Source organism: Alligator sinensis, unplaced genomic scaffold, assembly GCF_000455745.1.
Source record: "Alligator sinensis unplaced genomic scaffold, ASM45574v1 scaffold1012_1, whole genome shotgun sequence".
NCBI lineage: Eukaryota > Metazoa > Chordata > Crocodylia > Alligatoridae > Alligator > Alligator sinensis.
In genome coordinates, this window is record NW_005842104.1 from 1167303 (window position 1) to 1173440 (window position 6138).

Here is a 6138-nt window from a genome sequence, read left to right on the forward strand (position 1 = left end):
AAAAAAAGTAGTATCTGTTCATATAATTAAAGACTGTATCATAAAGCAGACTTGGACAGTCCCTTAAGAGACGGGGCTTTCCTAACGTTTCAGTGCTTGATATTGAAAACTTAATAAGGTAAGCTTTGCCTTTTTTGTGTTTGAACTTGTTTTGAAACCTGTTTGGTCTTAGTCATAAATGGTATCAGTAAATTCCTTAGGGTAATTTGGCTACTGTATTAAAAATTATATCCTATCAGTTTTACAGTTGCAATGGTAGGGTGGGTCCCCACGTGCAGGGGTATGTGCTTGTAGAGCAGAGGTGGGCAACTTTTTCGGGTGGAGGGCCGCTTACTGAGTTTTGGCAAGCATTCGAGGGCTGCATGACAGGCAGCCAGGGGCAAATAAATACTAATTTTCTAAATTTTTTAGGGGCCCCACGGGCCAGATAGAATGGCCTGGTGGGCCGCATTTTGCCCACCCCTGTTGTAGAGGCACAAATAGCAGTGGCACAAACTTGTGCCGCTGCTTTGTGCCCTATTGCATGCCCCTGCATGTGTGCTTTGGCATGCAGCAAATTGTTGTAGGTAGGGGTAGGGAAGGCTGGGGCCAGCACCTGTATTGGCCCCAGAAGTATTACATACTGTCCTAGTGCAGCAGGGCCGCAGATCTGGTACCACAGAGCTTGGTCTGAACAGCCAATCCTCTGTTTGTTCCAGTGCACACTAGTGATGTAGGGTTTGTTTTGTTTTGGGTTTTTTTTTGCTACCGGGATTTCCTGGTAGCATATTTTGCCACCATGCTGTAAATTTGCAGTATGGAGCATGTTTTCATGATCCCTGGATATGGTTGTGATGTCACAAACTGCACACCCCTGCAAGTGGGGACCTGCCCTGAGAGTTTATTTGAATATCCCCTTTTTGCTTGCACTTTGAGGAAGTAAATAGGAGTACCCAATTTATCTTCTCTATGCTATTTTTTATATTTTGTAAATTCCTTCCATGCCCTCTCTTTTCTCATTTCTTCTTTAAACTAAGCAATTCTTCTCTAAACTAAGCAATGCTATATTCCCACGTTTGTTATATGTCTTTTGATTTCTTATTTGTGCTAATGCTTTTTGTAATTTGTGGCTCTTGTGAGACTTCATTAGTATAGTTTTCATACCATTAAGACAAATGCAGATCTAATGTCACAAATCACACGGGTTCCCTGAGACTTTGAGCCCCATATAATTTTCACAGTCATAGGGTAAGTATGAAGACTGCAACGTTGCTGGTTAGGGTTTGCCCAATTTACTGGCGTAATTATACCAATATAATTATATTGCTGTATTTTTAATTGAAGTAGGTGTTTGAGTTTGACTGGTATATGAGATAATTATTTCTGGCAAATTTCCCTATATAGACAGGATCTCAAAGGCTACAAATTGAAGCCAACTGTAAAACAACTGTAATTCTACCTTGTAAATTTGGAGGTATCAAAACTTGGCTTTGTTCCACATTTGAACAAGATTTGAGATGTTTCTGAAAAAAACAAAATTATTTTGTAATGTCCGAGGTTTTTGGACCAGCTGAAGAAAAGATAGTTAAAAAGAAACAGGAAAGACTAACCATTTAGTTGAATCCTGAATGCAATAGATAAATTATTTGTTGTCCTGGATGGGCCGCGGGAAACATCCTGTCAAAAACCTGTTTCTATAACTGTGCATTAGTGGCTGGCATCATCAGTAACAATGGACAACTACCACAACTGAGCTTCATAATGCAGCCGTGCATGTTTCTTTCTGTTTGAAAAGAAGTTTTGATCTCTTACCAAGTTTAGTTCCATGTGGTCCCACAACCATGCATGCACAGAAGCCTTATCCTCTACAAAACAGTGTTGTGGCCAGCATGGTTTCAACATAACACGGCTATAAATCCACAACACATCCACATCCCAGTGTGCTTGCACTGGCATGTATGCCTGCACAATTGCTGAGTTAGTGTGTCATTCTCGCTTAGTGTAGATGGTCTAGGGAAAAAAAAAATCTTTTTATGACACAGTACTAGGATTCAAGGATCTTACGTTCAGTTCCAGGCTGTGCCACAGACATCTTCTGTAGCTTTGTACGAATAATTTATCATCTCTGTGCTTCAGTTGTCTATCTGATGCTAATACTTCTTTACCTCACATAGGTATTGTTATCATCAGTTCATTAAACAAAGCAGGAGGACACTCTTGGCTAATCCAGAAGTTCAAGGTTCAGATCTCTTGCCTCTGCCACAGATTTTCTGTCACCTTGAATTAGTCATTTCACAACCAAGTTAGTGCCTCTGTTCTCCATTCTAGTATTATAAAAGCCTTAGTCTGTCTGTCTGAAACAACCAATCAGAGTGCCCCAAGAGTGTTTCGGACAGGCGGCGGCGGCGGCAGAGCGCTGCCATGATTGCGGGGACAGGACAGGGCCTGACAGAGCTGGCCTCGCCCTCCCCCAGCCCTGCTCCCTGGAGGTGGTGTGGCAGCATGGGGGTGTGAGGCCAGCGGTGCTGAACCCCAAGTGGCGGGAGCAGAGGATGGGAAGTGGGGAACAGGCCTGGATGAAGTGGGGGGGGGGCAGGTGGATGTAACCCCCCCCACCCCCCATCATTATTGAAGGGCAGTTTGTTAGTATACAATATGAGGACAAAACTTTTTCTTCACCCGTCCTCTCTTTATATTATAAGTAGCAATTGTTGAAAAAAAAACCTGACACATTTTTGACAGGCTTTGTAGACCCAGTGAATTCAGAGTTTCGTGAAGCTGGTCTGATTTGATAAGATCCAGCCTGTAGAACCATCTCTGGTTTTCTGCCAGTTTACCCACATGACTCCTGGAGGGCAATCTACAGTGTACAGGCTGGTATGGACCAGCAGTCCTGGGAGCCCCAGTCCTCAAGCTCCCTGGTGTCTCGGGCTCCCGGAATTTACAGGCTTATAGTCCTTTGGCAGCCCAGGCTTCCAGCGTGCGCAGCTCTGGAGAAACTGCCCAGTTAACTACCTCCAAAATGTATGTATGCAAGTACTTCCAGGGTTTATGGCTCAAGAGTGGGCTACCAGGTGAACTTCCCCACAGTGACAACTCCATTACCTTTCATGGATGATTTGTGGGGTTCCATATTGAATCAAACCAAATTTCAAAACATCAAAACCCCCCGCCTTTCTCTACCAAGTTCGGATTTTAAACTCGACAAAGCAGGGATGTCTCATAACAACTGTGTCTTATATAGTATTGTCTATTATTTAGTGAGGCCCAGAACTCAGTAATTGGTTCCTGGGGCTCTACTGGAAAATGAATACACAAGAGAACTAATGAGTTGACATGCAGCTGCACTTACTCTCAGTCCCATCTTACAGTGCTCCTGGCATTTGAATGGCTTCAAAGCTTGTTAAGCCACCACCTAACCTGATCTAGGTGCAAGAACAGAGAAGATAATAGTAGGTTGATCATGGTTCTAGCTGCTTCTTTGTTCAGGGATAGTCAACCAATATACTTGGGTAAGTACAGACAGTCAAAAAATCAGAGGCTGAATTGATTCAGTCTTTGCAGGTTAGTCTATGATGCAGAAATTGAGAAGCAAGTGAACAGACATCCACTTTTCATTCAGGAAATGCAGCCACATGCCTGCAGTGGCTCAGGCCAGAAGGTGGGCACGAGGGGGTGCTAGAGCACACCTCCCAGCCTGCGAGCCACTGCCAAAGGGAAGAGCAGAGAGGATGTGGCCAGGCCCCAGTCTAGAGCTAGCATGCTGAGGCCAGGGGGAGGGCACTTTAACCCCCCCACTGTAGCCCGCATGAAACCCCAGCCAGGCTTTTGACCCTTCCCTGCTTGAGGGGAGGGGAGGGGAGGGGGCAGAAGCCTGCAAGGGCTGCCACCACAGGCAGACCTTGGCTGGGGTCCCATGCAGGCCACAGAGGGGGATTAAACTACCCCCTCCTCCCAGCATGAGGTCCCTGGGCCAGGACATGGCCATGCTGTCCCCTCCAGGGGTTGTGGGGGGGGCAGGGAACACTTGAGAAGAGAGAAAGGGGGCAGAAGCCTGGCAGGGGCTGCCCCCCCCCCGCACCTACCTGGGGTCCTGTACGGGTCTGAGAAGGGGTTTAAACTCCCTTCCCCCACTCCCCCAGCATGCCAGCCTGAGGCTAGGATTTGGCCATGCCCCCTACCTCTCCACTCAAGCCAGTAAAGGGCAGAAGCCCGGCACGGGCTGGCCCCTCTGCAGACCCAGCTAGGTTCCCTGGCTGTGTGGGGGCAGGGAAGGGGTTTAACACCCTCTCCCCCACCTTAGCCTGCCAGACCCATGCGGGGTGTGGCCTCGGACCCGAGGGAGAGGGGCAAAAATCTCTATAAACTGCCTCAGCCTTCCAGCCCCTGGCCCAAGCCTGGCTACATCCCCTGCTCTCCACTCAAGCCGGGAGGCAAAAGCCTGGGAGAGACTGCCCTCCCAGGCAAACCCTGCATGGGGTCCAGGGCTAGGGAGGGGGAGTTTTGTAACCCCCTTCCCCTGCCTCAGCCTGCCAGCACCAGGCCAGGGGGTGGGCACACCCCTCGCTCTCTGTTCAAGTGAGGAGTGGGGCAGGGGGTCAAACCGTCAGAGGGACTACCCACCCAAGCAAGTCCCAGCTGAGATCCAGGGCCAGGGAGGGAGGGGGTTTAAACACCCCTGTCCCACCTCGGCCTGCTGATCCCTGGCCAGGGCCTGGCCATGCCACCTGCTCTCCATTCAAGCAGAGAGAGAGAAAACCCTGGCGAGGGCTGACCTCTCCCCCCACTCAAGCTGGGTGGGGGGAGGCAGAAGCATGGCAGGCCCCCCATGGGCCATGGAGGAGGCCCCCCCATAGCAGTCCCCCCATGGGCCATGGAGGAGGTTCAAATCCCCATCTTTCCCCTTCACCTGAGCCTGCGGGCCCTGGACCAGCATCTCACCATGCCCCCACCTCCTCTGTTCCAGCAGTGAGCAGGGAAAAGCCTGGCAGGGGCTGCTGCACCCCTGCTAAGCAGATCCTGCTGGGGTCCTGTGCCAGTGGGAGAGAGGGTTTTAACCCCCCTCCCTCCCTCTCCAATGCCTGAGCCTGCCAGCCCATGCCCCCACCCCTTCCACTCCAGTGGGGAAAAGTCTGGTAGGGGCTGCTTTGGAAGACCTGGCTGCAGTCCCCGGCCAGGTTTCCCATCCTCACTCACTTATCAGCCAGCTCTCGCTGCACCTGAGATGCAGGGGAGCTGTGATTTAACTTGAACCCGGAAGGGGTCTGGGACAGAAGTTCCATAAACTGGTTTAACGTAAATCAGTTAAGTCTGATACTACATTCAACCAGGTTTATTTAAACCAATTTTGGCCATTTTGAAACCGGTTTATGTGCACTGAACTTCTGTTCTTTTATAGGTTGAAACTGGTTTCTGATCATTTAAACCGGTTTATGTGTAACTTCTGTCCCTAGCCCTCATGCCTGAGTACTAAGAAAGGGGACAAAACTAAAATGTCAGCACCCCTGTTTTCTCATCCTGCAGCTGTGAAATAAAAGACAGTGATCTGCTAGCAAACACATACACACTGATGGTTATACACATGTCCCCATACTGGAGCTTCTGTCAGAAATAGCTGGACAGTGTGGAACTGCATGGAGGAATATGTGTCTTCAGCTTTGGATCACACTTTCCTCTAGCTCCTCTTGGAAAACATGGAAGAGAAAGAAACCATGATAAATAAAACTAAGGAAAATGAATATATACATGAAAATAATGACATCAAGTGCCTTATAGTACTATTAATCAAAGGTAGTAATAACCAAGCCCTATCCCTTATAATGGTAGGGGCCAACCTTTTTGGCAGGCATGCCACACCTGTACCTTCCCTGAATGCCATTCCAATCCTTTTCCCCTATGTAATCTGTTGCTCTGCTTTCTGCTTCCTGCTCTGTGCTCCCTTCCTGATCTCCTACTCTGCTTGTTGCTGCCTGCCCTGTGCTCCCTGCCAGACCTGCTTCCGCATTGCGTGTCCCCTCCCTGGTCTTTTGCATGCCACACATAGAGGCTGCCCAGGCCATTTGTGGCATGCATGCTATAGATTGGTCACCCCAGTCTTACAACAAATGACCATGTCCTCATTCAAAGCTTCTTTTGAAACAAAAAAAAAAAATAAGAACG